This window comes from Elgaria multicarinata, chromosome 6, assembly GCF_023053635.1.
Source record: "Elgaria multicarinata webbii isolate HBS135686 ecotype San Diego chromosome 6, rElgMul1.1.pri, whole genome shotgun sequence".
In the NCBI taxonomy this organism is placed as follows: Eukaryota; Metazoa; Chordata; class Lepidosauria; order Squamata; family Anguidae; genus Elgaria; species Elgaria multicarinata.
Window position 1 is genome coordinate 93056462 of NC_086176.1, and position 12976 is coordinate 93069437.

Below are 12976 nucleotides of genomic sequence, written 5' to 3' on the forward strand. Positions count from 1 at the left end.
CTTTCAGAAATAACACCCGATTACTCTGCCTGTTCTTTTTCTAGTGGGACTTCACAACCAGAAGTAGGAGAGAAAAAGGATTCAGGATCAGCGGTTTCAGAGTAAAAAGTAGGTATAGTGGGAGGATTCATTTACCACTTCAAACTGCCTGCCCACAGTGCCGATTCAACATTGCCCCTTTGCTTTATATATATTCAGCTGTGTTGGCTTTGCAGTTCTGGCACAGCATCTAGTTTGACCGCCAAATTCATATGAATGGTGTGCAAACAGAGTTGCGCTTAAAACAAACACTTTATCACTGCAGTCCCTCGTTAAAATGATAAGCACCCTATCAAACTGGATATGAAGTGCTGTTAACACACTGCACAGTGTTTTATTTTTCTAGGCAGAAAGGTGTGAACCAGTCTAATAGGTGATCTGTGTGCTACAATATTGAGTGCTTGTCCATTGTTACATTGTGTAGCCACCCTCTTTTCCCATAGAGTTAGAAGTGCCAGAGGCAGTGCCTACCTTGGCTGAGATTTCCTTTGGAGGAAAGAGCACTGGACACTCATAGTGCTTTTGGACTATTTGCTTTATTTGGGAATAGACAGGCATTTGTGGAGAAAAACAATATTCAGATTTCCAGAAAGAGGCACCCTGTACCCCAAACGCTTCCAGCCCTTAGCTAACTCTTAGCTGTCTCTGTCCTTCTGGGCTTTGTCACACGAGCAAAATACGGCATGGTCATGACTAGCCACTCATAGAAGTTCATGGGTCCTTTTTGATGCCACCATCAACCTCCTGCATGTCTCCTGCACTTTCCCCCAGTTATTGCTTTCTAAAGAAAACCTTCCAGATTTCCTGATTCTTCTGAAATATCTTGGGATTTTCTAGCATGTACAGTCTAAGTTGCATTACAAAGCACCCACTAGAGGGTGCTGTCCCATTCAAGGCTATGAGCACTAAGAGGAGGGGTAGTTTTCAATTATAGACCACACGGTTGCTCCTCTCTGTTGTTTTTATGTTTTTGATGGTTTTTAAATGTTGTATACTTTTTAATGTTTACTATTTTTAACTGTTGTAAACCGCCCAGAGAGCTTTGGCTGTGGGGCGGTATATAAATGTAATAAATAAATAAATAAATAAATAAATAAATAAATGTAATGCAGCCCATTACAATTACGTAAGAGAAGCAGGAAGCAAAGTCCCAGTAAGGCAACGCAATTTCCCCTTAATCTAAAGATTCAGAACTGCTACTTTTGTTCCCTGTAGTCCAACATTCTGTTCACACTGCCAACCAGCTGACCAAATGGGAAGCCCATAAAAAGGACATGAGTGCAACAGCACCTTCCCACCCATGTTCCCCAGCAACTGGTGTATATAGGCATACTGCCTCTGATAGTAAAAGTAGCATTAAGCTGTCAGGACTAGTAGACACCGTTGATAGCCTTGTTCTCCAGGAGTTTGTCCAATGCCCTTTTAAAGCTACCAAAAGGCATTCCTTCACAAACACACACACCACGGCCAGTCCCCATTACCGCGAGGCAGCTGCCTCAGGCAGCATATTCTGGGTGCCATGAAAGGGCAGCAAATTAGTAATTATTTAATATATTATTATTGTATTTTTACTGGCAGGGAGAGGCGCCTGTAGGATTTTCTGTCTCAGCTACAATAATATATATATATATATATATATATATATATATATATATATATATATATATATATATGGCTGGGCATACTATACTATGCACCTTGACTTGTGTGTGGTATGTCACTTGCTGCTCTGCCTCAGGCAGCAAAATGTCTTGAGCAGGCCCTGACAGTCTCCCTCACTCCCAATATCAGCGCTCTCCCCTTAGCTGGGTGTGGTGTCACCTTTCAAGCTCTTATATCTATTTATTTACTTACTACATTTTTAAACTGCCCAACAACCAAAGTTCTCAGAGTGACATCATTAAACATCATAATAGCAATATAGACACACTATCTGGATGAGGAATTGCTTTTCTCCAAGTATTAAGATTTTTGGTTGGCTCTAGATCAACTGGCAGTGGAGACACCATGATCACGAAGGTGGTTTTCCCAGGGTGAGGCTCATCCATTGTACTCCGGGTGTGCTGACCCCTGCGATTTCCCCAGATGTGGGAAATATGTGTTTTATGGTGTTTGCATTTGTGTTGTACCCCACCTCGATCCAGAGGGAGAGGCGGGTAACATATTATTATTATTATTATTATTATTATTATTATTATTATTATTATTATTATTATTATCTGTGCAGGTGGTTTACCCCTGCCCCCTCCTTCCCATGGCTGTCCCTCCAGCCCTTTGAAAATGCAACACAGTCAGGAGATTCTGTGGTGTGGAGGAAAGGACGGATCCCCCCAAATCAGGCGGAGGGACTATCAGCAAGCAGAGCCCTTCCTCTTGTGGAATGCAGATCCTGGATCCAACCCCAAGAGTGCTGGAGAACTGTGATATTCTTGCAATAGAAATGCAGTTTCAAGGAAAACTGTGTGGACTATGCAAAACAAATATGCAACTAAGATTGTAGTGCCTGAATTTGCTTTCCCCTCCTCCTCCCTCCCGATCCCCTTTCCTTTTGTGTCATGTCTTTTAGATTGTAAGCCTGTGGGCAGGGACTGTCAAGAAATACTTTTGTAAGCCGCCATGAGAGCCTTTTTTGGCTGAATGGCGGCATAAAAATGCTTAAATAAATAAAATAAAATAAATTGTATCTTTATTGCACAAAAAAATAATAACCAGCAAACCCCCCCCCCAATGAATTCATACAATAGGCCTGCCTGTTTTTATTCACATGGGCAAATATTTAGGATATTGTATTTAAATTAGACTCTCTAAGTAAAGAGTTCCAAATGCCATAAGATTTTTTGAAGCAGTTTAATCATTAATTTGAATATTTAAGTCAATGGCAGTCTTGCCTGAGTAGGCTTGGGAGGATCCTTGTGTGAGAACCCTGTAATTAATGGAAGAGAGTTCATGTGTCAGAGAAGAAAAGGAAAAAAAGAAAAAAAAAACTTGATTCACTTTGAACACCATTAAGCAATTGTGACCCTACCTGCTAGGTATTTTCATGAAGCCAGAACCAGATCACACAGATACAGTTGTAAAGGAGAGGAAAGTGAGATGCCTCGAGTTCCCCTCCCTCCCACGTGACAGATTGGACTGACTTGGGGCCAAGTAGATGATGCCCACAAACCATCACGTTGGTCCAGGCATGCCTCTCTGTAAATGCAAGGATTGCTTCTGTTCTCAGAGGAAAATGGGATCCACTGGAAATTTCCTGCAGGAGAAAGGGGGCAGGTAGTTCTTCCTATACCGCCTTCTCTCTGCAGTCGCAGCACCACCTCCCGCACTGTTCTGGAGGGACCCCAACCTCCCCGAGCAGATTTTCAGGGGGCACAGGGAGCTATAGATGGAAGGAGGAATTGGTGAAAATACCCACCCTCTTCCTCCAACGCGAGCTGAATATGGATCCAACTCATTGGAAGGTGCCTTATACCAGACCAGACTATTGGCGTATCTAGCTCAGTATTGAGCTTTTCTACACAATGTTGTTAATCGGCTGTATCTACTTTTGGTTTCAGTGTAGAATTGAGATATGAGCACTACACGAGGAGTGTTTCCTTTCCTGCTTTTCCACTATATCATCTCTAGGTGGCAGTGTGGTATAGTGAAATAGCGCAAATACATGAGAGGAACACGTTTTCTTTCATGTTCACAATTAAATGCTGCATTTTCCCTGCTCTAAAAAACTTGTCAAACATGCTGATTAGATACAGAAGTGAAACAGGAGGGTTATGTCATCGTCTAAACAATCTGCAAACAATTGTGAATAGGGAATGGTGAACACCGAATAAAATGCCTTGTGTAGAAAAGCCCTTTGTCTATCTTGATAGGGGCTTAAACCAGAGGCCTTCCACATCACCTGCTCTTTTTTAATTAGAAATGCCAGGGATTGAACCTGGGGCCTTCTGCTCTACCATTTAACTATAGTCCTACTCCATAAGTAGAATTCGGGCTTGAAAAGTTTGCTTGGTTTTGATCTCTTGTTGCTCTGCTTATCAGGGAGAAACTAGGAACCTCATTATCTATGGCTTGAACTCAAGTAAATGAGTTACCTGGAACTAAATCAAGACTTAATAAAGAGCAAAATAATGCTCTCTTTTTTATGTGAGCCTTGCTGACCCCATGCCCCTCTACCACTACTCTATTCAAGACTGGTTCTTGCTTTAAATGCTTAAATTTGAGTCATCCTGGACATCTTCAACATGGGGTAGGAATAACATGTAAACTGGGGTCCTGGAGAGGAGAGAGATGACTGTATCGATATGTGGAAGGTGCACACCAGTACATGATGCTCACAGTGGTTGGCATGTTGTAATGCAGGGCTCCACAATTTCTTTGGGTTGATGGGCACATTTGGAATTTTGAGAGAGTGTCATGGTTGCTCTCACAAAATGGCTGCCATGAGAAGGCACCATTCATAAAATAGTGGGCATGGCAAATCAAAAATTACTAACTTCCCAGAAGGCACCTGGTAAGACTGAAACAAAAATAATCTGCCCAAGGACCTAAGTACAAGGCAGCGATGAGCCCTGAGTTCCAAGATACAAAACCACTCTTTGGAACACAAATAAAAATGGCACTGGTGGGAAACACTTTGCTTTGCAGCATTGCCTGCCTCCCAGTTAAAAAAAAGTAATTTAAAATATAAAAGTAAAAATCAAGGGGGGCAGGGAGCTATGGGCACCATGTTGGAGACCTCAGTTGTAGTGCATACATTCTGATTGGGGGAGGGAGAGGGTTCAACTGAGCCTTCTGCTGACCTCTCCCACTACATATAGCTGCACTTGCATAGGGTGTTTTGAGGGTCACTCCATCAGCTGAAGGACACAAGCTCTAGTGAAGAACACAATGGCCCCATTCAGAAGACACCTTAAACCATGGCTTTAACCATGGTGGTTAAATCAGAAAGCTGGGCTGTGTTCAGAAGACACCTTAAACCATGGCTTTAATCACATTAAGCTGGAAAGCCTTATTCACCATGGTTAAAGCCATGGTTTAAGGTGCCTTCTGAACACGGCCTGGCTTTCTGGCTTAACCACCGTGGTTAAAGCCTTGGTTTAAGTTGTCTTCGGAATGGGGCCATTGATATAAAAAACATGCAATGGAGTTGGAACGCAATGGTGTTGTAATGTAAGAGTTATAATGGTACAGGAATTCTGAGTGACACTACTTTATAGTGGGATCTGTGGATGGGTCATGATATGAAAAAACAAATAATATTGGAGTACCAAAGTCATATGAACTTCTTTTTAGACTGCCCATATATGAAAAAAGGGATTCTTTCCCCCTTAAGACTGGTCAATATTTATTTTTGCAACAGAGGAATATCATTTTATGAATTCAAGAATGTTTATGTTTTGGATAATGAATTTGTGCATGTGTTGAAGCTGTGCTATTATATTACTTCCAGGTATTTCCCTTCCCTAGCTGGCAAACTGAGCAAACTATTGAAAAACTTAGTTTCACTGGCAACTTTCTTCAACCACAAAGCAGCTCCTAAAGAGAGCTAAAATGACAAAGTGCCATGCTTTATTTGAAATCACCTGGCTGCGCATGACTAACTCAGTAATATCAAGAAAAGACAATGAAAAAACAAAACACTCCCTTCAAAGGTGAAAGGTTAATGTTAATACTGTTAATATGTAATAAACCGCATTGCCCTCTGGCTTCTCCCATTCCTCCATCTTGATTTTCTCCTGGATTTTGATCATGGCAGGCTGTAACAGAAGTAATCAGCCTGGGAGTAAGGTATATGTTTCTTGCGCTTAATTTATTATTTATTGATTTAGGTTATTATAGTCACTTCTCCATCTTATCACTATCTCAGGTGTTAACAAGTATTTCTTAATGCATAGAGAAATATACTGGAACCTGCATAACTGCCTGTGATTACAGTGAACACAATACCACCAAAACTTTTCCCTACAGCTGATTATAACTTTGGATGACGAAGTGGTCAGAGAACCATCTGCCATTCTTCCTAAGTATTTACCCAGTTTATTCTGGGGCTCTATTGGTAATTGCTCCACTCCCAGACCAGCCCTCTAATTATTATTATTATTATTATTATTATTATTATTATTATTATTATTATTATTATTATTATTTTATATAGCACCATCAATGTACATGGTGCTGTACAGAGTAAAACAGTAAATAGCGAGACCCTGCCGCATAGGCTTACATTCTAATAAAACCATAATAAAACAATAAGGAGGGGAAGAGAAAGCAAACAGGCACAGGGTAGGGTAAACAGGCACTGGGTAGGGTAAAACTAACAGTATAAAGTCAGAACAAAATCAAGTTTTAAAAGATTTAGGAAAAAGAAAAGTTTTTAGCTGAGCTTTAAAAGCTGCGGTTGAACTTGTAGTTCTCAAATGTTCTGGAAGAGCGTTCCAGGCGTAGGGGGCAGCAGAAAAAAATGGACGAAGCCGAGCAAGGGAAGGAGAGACCCTTGGGCAGGCGAGAAACATGGCATCAGAGGAGCGAAGAGCACGAGCGGGGCAAAGAAGTAAGAGCATAAGAAGAGCCCTGCTGGATCAAGACCAAGGGTCCATCTAGTCCAGCACTCTGTTCACACAGTGCCCAACCAGCTGTCAATCAGAAACCCACAAGCAGGACATGGTGCCACCGCACCCTTACACTCATGTTCCCCAGCAACTGGTGTATACAGGCTTACTGCCTTTGATACCGGAGACAGCACATAGCCATTGAAACTAGTAGCCATTGATAGCCTTCTCCTCCATAAATCTGTCTAACCCCCTTTAAAGCCATCCAAATTGGTGGCCATCATTGCATCATGTGGAAGTCAATTTCATTGTTTGCGCTGTGTGAAGAAGTACTTCCTTTTATATGCCTTTACTCCCCCGCCAATCACTTTCGTGAAATGACCCCGTGTTCTAGTATTATGAGAAGGGGAGATAAATGTTTCCCTTTCCAATTGCATGATTTTGTACACATCTATCATGTCTCCCTTTACTTGCCTTTTTTCTAAGGTAAATAATCCCAGATGCTGTGACTTTTCCTCATAGGGGAGATGCTCCAGTCCCTTGATCATTTCAGTTGCCCTTTTCTGCATTTCCCCCCCAACTCTACAATATCTTTGTTGCCTCTGTCTCCTGCTGTGTGCAGGAGAAGCAGCGCAATCAAAATGGCTATATGCGCGTTGTTTACTTCCTCTTTCAAAAGAGGGAGTAAAGAGGGACAAACGCGTGGGCAGAGAAGCGACGGTAAGCAAATGCGATTTTCCCCTTTGTGATGACGCTCTAATTAAACTAGATAAATACTTTAGGGCTTATTTTATGTTAGTACGCATTTAGTCTCAATGGTGATTTGAGAATGTTCAAGGTGAACCATTACCTTTACCACCTTTGTGCATATCCTTATTTACTTATAACATTTTTATCCCCCTCTATGCTCCAAAATGTTTAAGGGGTGTACATGGGATCATCCTATTTTATGCCACAAAGCTGCGACGTAGGTTAGGGTGGTCCAAGGTCCACCCAGTGAACTTCATAAGGTGCAATCCTATGCATGTTTAGACAGAAAAAAGTCGTATAACCAGGCTGATTGGGAAATGTTGTAGGCATTTTTCTGTCTAAACATGCTGCGGATTGCACCTTAAACCAAGATTTGGATTATGGCCTCACTGGCCTCTTCAGGTATCTATTATATTGGCTCCGGAATTTGGTCTAGCTAGTGCTAAAAAACTAGTTTTTTCGTCTTTTTCTATTTCAACTAATTCGTTGTATTTGAAACCATCGAATGTGTATTTTCCAAATGGCCATGATATCTCAGATGTGGAAAATTTGGGCAATAAAAAATGGTTCTGAGTGATAATTAAAAGCTAGATTTTTCTTATTTAGAATAGATGACAAAGATTAGAGTTCGAATAAAAAATGGCTTTGAAATCTGGTGCTCAAATATTTCCTTGAATTTTAAAACCAGCCTGAGGGCTAGTAGGGCAGAAGAAGGTAACAGCCTTCATATACATTTTATTGAATAATTCCCTGTGTACATTTGTAGAAATATGATTTATGAATGTTAATATATAAAACAAAATGAAATTATATAAAAACAAAAGCCTAGTAATACAGAATACATTCAACACAGCAGCAGTAAGACAAATTACCAACGCGATGCAGAAAGGGCAAATTTGTAAGAAAGCGAAACTTGGAACGCTATAAAAAGAAATGTGAGGAAAGCTTGTCATAAAAGCACAAAATTTGTTAACTGCTGTACAAGTTTCTGTTTGCATATTGACAGACTTGGTAAAGAATAGCACACTCCCATTGGCATGAGACAAAGGGCATTCAAGTAGAAGGAACGGAAAGTTTGATATTTGGTGCTAAGTATTACTTCAGTAGTGCTAAAAATCTTCTCTTGGGAACAATGAACATACATCATTGCTGTGTACAAGATGTGGAATGGAGGATAGAAAATAATGCAAGTGGCTGCATGATCACGGAAGTTATTCATGTTTTCATTTTACCTATTTCGTTAGGCAGAGTGTAGAAATACTAGGCCGAGGGCACAATCCTATAGAGCAGTGGTTCCCAAACTTTTTCAAGTAACCGCCCCCTTGGTTCCACAAACTCATGCCCAGTGCCCCCTACCCTACCCTATACAAATCATTATTCAGAATAGCCGTTTCCAATGAACGACTAAGAAAGATAATAACAATAAAATTCAAAACAGTAACAATTAATTGAATGTTTATTCAAAATCCGAAGCACCCGCCACAGGCTTGCCAAGGGAGGGAAGGAAAAGAGAGCGAACGCCTCTGTTTTGCAGCAGGCATGGCAGGGCACACCAAGTAGGGTAAATCTCTTCATTAGCGTTTTGGTGCCTTTGAAACATTTCAATTCACCGTTTATTATTTATTTATTTTATTTATTTATTACACTTATATACTGCTCCCATAGCCAGGGCTCTCTGGGCGGTTTACAGAAATTCTAAAAATTGAGATAAAAACAAGTATACAAAGTTTAAAACTCTAAAACACAGAGCATACACACATAAAGCATTAAAAACCGATTAAAAACTAAACATGTGGGTGATTTGGATGTGCCGCCATATGCCTGGGTAAAGAGTCGTTAAAAGGACTCTTCTTAAATGGTATTAATACATGTGTGGATTCTTCCTCTATATGGCTTGGGACCAAACTACCCTCTCCCATAAAAATGTCCTTGGGTTTTAAGACCTTCTGGAGAGGCGCTTTTCGTAAAAGACCACCTCAAGTGCCCCTCTTCTGCCCCTTTGCCTCTTAGCGCCCCCCTGTCCCCCCCATTGCCTCTTAATGCCCTCCTATGCAGTACCACCCACTTTGGGAACCACTGCTATAGAGTTTAGATAGAAAATCCTACAATCCAGCTGGGGCACACTGGAAATTGTAGAACGTTTTTCTCTTTAACCATGCATAGGATTGTGCTCTGAGTAGGAAAAATAGGCTACATCTATCAGGAAGGCATTCCTTTTTAGGTTACAGCCTAAGTTTGGGGTCTTTAACAACTAATGTGCCTGTGGAAACCTCTCTCTTGGTGTCCACCAGCTTCCTGCCCCTCCTGATTATTTTTTTAGTTATTTTATTTCTTAAAAAGCTCTTTAACTGAGAGTGGCTGGCTGCAAAGTGCAGTACTGGCTTCTAGTGCCAACTTTACTTCTAAGGATGCCATTAGGCCCCACTCACCCAGAAAAAAAGAAACGGGTAAGCTAGGAGTGATAGGGAATGTCCTGTGGGGCAGCTATAGGGAGGTAGGGGTGAGGAGGAGTGCTTTGCCTGTATGCATGTGTACGTGGCTATGCTTTAATTTACTTTGGTGTGTGTATTTTGTTTGCCTCCAGTTTGCCTTCTATAAAATGGGCTTTTTGTTGTAGTTTGTAGGGGCGAATTTGGCATTTGGAACTCAGACCCCACCTCTGCCTTGTACTTAGTTTCTTGGTGAAGCTACTTGTCTCTGAGCTTCATCAATTTCCCTTCTGAGAAATGACTGTCAGGAAACTGTGGGTTCAAAAGAGTGGTTTTGCAATTCAGACCCAACTTCTACTGTGTACTTAGGTTCTTTGTTTTTTATTTTATTTATTGCATTTGTATACCACCCCATAGCTGAAGCTCTCTCGGCAGTTTACATAAAATAAAAACACTTAAAAACAATATACAAAATTTAAAGACCACAAAAACATACAATATACACATACATTTAAAACCGCTATAACAACTTTTTTAAAAAACTAGGAGCCTAAAAAACAGACCCATAAATGCCTGAGAGAAGAGAAAAGTCTTGACCTGGTGCTGAAAAGATAATAATGTTGGTGCCAGGCAGACCTCGTCAGGGAGATTGTTCTACAGTTGGGGGGCCACCACAGGTTCTTGGCCAAGCTACTTTTCGTTTAGTCTAATTCATTTGTCTTCTGGGAAATGGAGGTTTTGTGATTGGCCATGCCCACTGTGGCAGCCATTTTTTGAGAGTGCCTGTGGCGCTCTCTCAAAATTCCAAATGTGCCCACTGACCCAAAAAGGTTGGGGACCCATAGCCTAGTTGATTTGGTTTGGAGGAATGTTACCAGGAGTTGTATTTACATAATCTTACATTTATGTAAGGTTATATAATGTGGATTTATTAACATTTTAGAATCTGGAACAGTAGCCACATTGGGCCCCTGATAAAAAGCCAATTGTGCTTCTGTTTATATTTTAGTCACCGATGGGATCTTGCTCTGAAATCAGAGGAAAAGTGTGCTGTCTGCTTGTTAAGTATATCTGTTCTCCTCTCTTTTGGTTTTCCATTTCTTCTACCTCAACAGTCAGCATTCCATGCCCACTATTTATTTATTTATTTATTTATTTATTACATTTCTATACCGCCCAATAGCCGGAGCTCTCTGGGCGGTTCACAAAAATTAACTAAGCATGCTTAGTCTCTTTTGGGGGGTCCCTCACCCCACATTAGGTGATCCGTGTTCAGTAGAGAACAGGAAGGGTTTATCGAACTGGATTGGAATGCCTTGGTAAATTCAGAGGGCAGTTCTTTGGAGCCACATGGGTGCTTTTTAGTTAAGTCAAACTCAGTATTGTCTTTCCTGGCTGGGAGCAGTCTTCCAGCGTATCAAAGAAGAGGCCTTCCCAGCCCAAGAGATTGAATTTGGGGTCTTTTACATGCAAAGCATGTGCACTACCACTGAGCTACGGGTGTTTATTTGTACCTTGTTAATGTAACATATGTACTTAAGAGAGATGTTTCCTGATATAGCACAATAGAGCACGTGCAGGACAGAGTTCCAGCCTCGGCATTGGCATGTTCTGGCTGCCAGCTACTTAAGCTGTAAATGCAGGTCAGTTACTTCGATGGGAAATATTGTGCTAATGTGCTCAGGCAGCTACGTGCAGGCATCTGCAGCAAACTTACCATGCTGGTTTGCAGCCTGGGCCACTTCCAGTGAAACCACATGGGTAATTTATGGATTTAGCTCATATAGGAGTAAACATATTTCAAAGTAAGGTTCGACACCTGACTTTTTAAAACAGCTAAGGTTAATCTACTGCTTAAATATTGTTCCAATACTATCCAATATCAATCAAGTATTTTAAAATCCGCCTTGTAAATAAGCCCATGAAAGGTACTAGTTTGCAAAATGTTTTACTAGCCTGCTAAGAGGCTGGTAACTTGTGTTTCTGTGTGGGCCACAGACATACTACTATTACTACTACTACTACTACTACTACTAAGAATTGCCTTCTACCAAGGGGATTGGTAGACGAGAGATGGAGCAATCTAACCTTTCTCCGCCAGTTGGGTGTGTGGGGGGCACTTATGAATTGCCCCAAAAGAAGGCACTTATTTGCATAACATTTGCATATGCTAATTCATGCAAATTTATAAATGCTTATTACAGCACATCTTGCCATATCGTGGAAGACTGGGACCAGGTGATCTCTGTGCTTACATGTTCAGCTTACTGCCTAGCTGCTCATGGGAAACACTTCTTTTGGTTCTTTATCTTTAAACTGGTTGTAGATTCTCCCACACTAGAGGCATTCAATAGGCAGCTGGACAACATCTGTCAGGGATGCTTTAGGGTGGATTCCTGCATTGAGCAGGGGGTTGGACTCGATGGCCTTGTAGGCCCCTTCCAACTCTGCTATTCTATGACTCTATGAAATAGAGGACTGTCCTCTGCAAAAGAGGACATGTGGCCACCCTATGGACACCAGCCCGCTTACTTGCCTGCATTGAATTCCTGGTCGCCTATAGCAACCAGGAGAGTTGTTAAATACAAGGCTGTTTTAAGATGTTAATTTTATTAGAAAACAGAACATTGCTTCCCCCAGCTCTCCAGACCTGAAGGTCTTGCTTGCAGGAGTATCTTGTGCGTGTTTTTGATTCAATCAGCACCTCCAGTTTTTTCAGTACCTACGATTTTTCTAGGCCTGTTGAATCCTTCACACAAAGGTTATAGTACAGACAGATCACATTGAAGAGATGCTCCTTAGTTCCTACAGCAAGCAAGGTGGAGTCATGGGTGGTCTTTGGCAGTGACCTTTACCACTGATGAATTCCTTTGTGCAGATTTTTGCAGGTTCAGCAGGTGGCCAATAAGATTTGTGCTGCCAGATTTGCCCCAGACTGCTGCAAGGCTAGAGGGAAAGTAGTTCTCACTTCTTGTCCTTGCTTGCAATATGTCATATTGATCATAATGGAATAATAATTAAAAAAAACCACAAGTAAGCTGCCACATACACAGTGGTGTTCTTCAGGGAATATGACCAGATTTGGCTCTGGTCAAAGAATAAGCGGTCAATTGACAAGGATAGAGTGAAGGCAGAGCCTCTCAGGTTGTTGTTGGAGTTTGGCAGAATATGCAGTTTACTGGCTTTCCAGGCAAAAATACTGGTAACTTGACA

The 12976-nt window shown here is 41.3% G+C and overlaps 1 pseudogene; it reads left to right on the top strand.

Annotated features, from left to right (window-relative positions):
* The first annotated feature begins 2021 nt into the window (after positions 1-2021).
* Positions 2022-2172, top strand: LOC134400970 (U1 spliceosomal RNA; annotated as a pseudogene).
* Positions 2173-12976: the final 10804 nt, after the last annotated feature.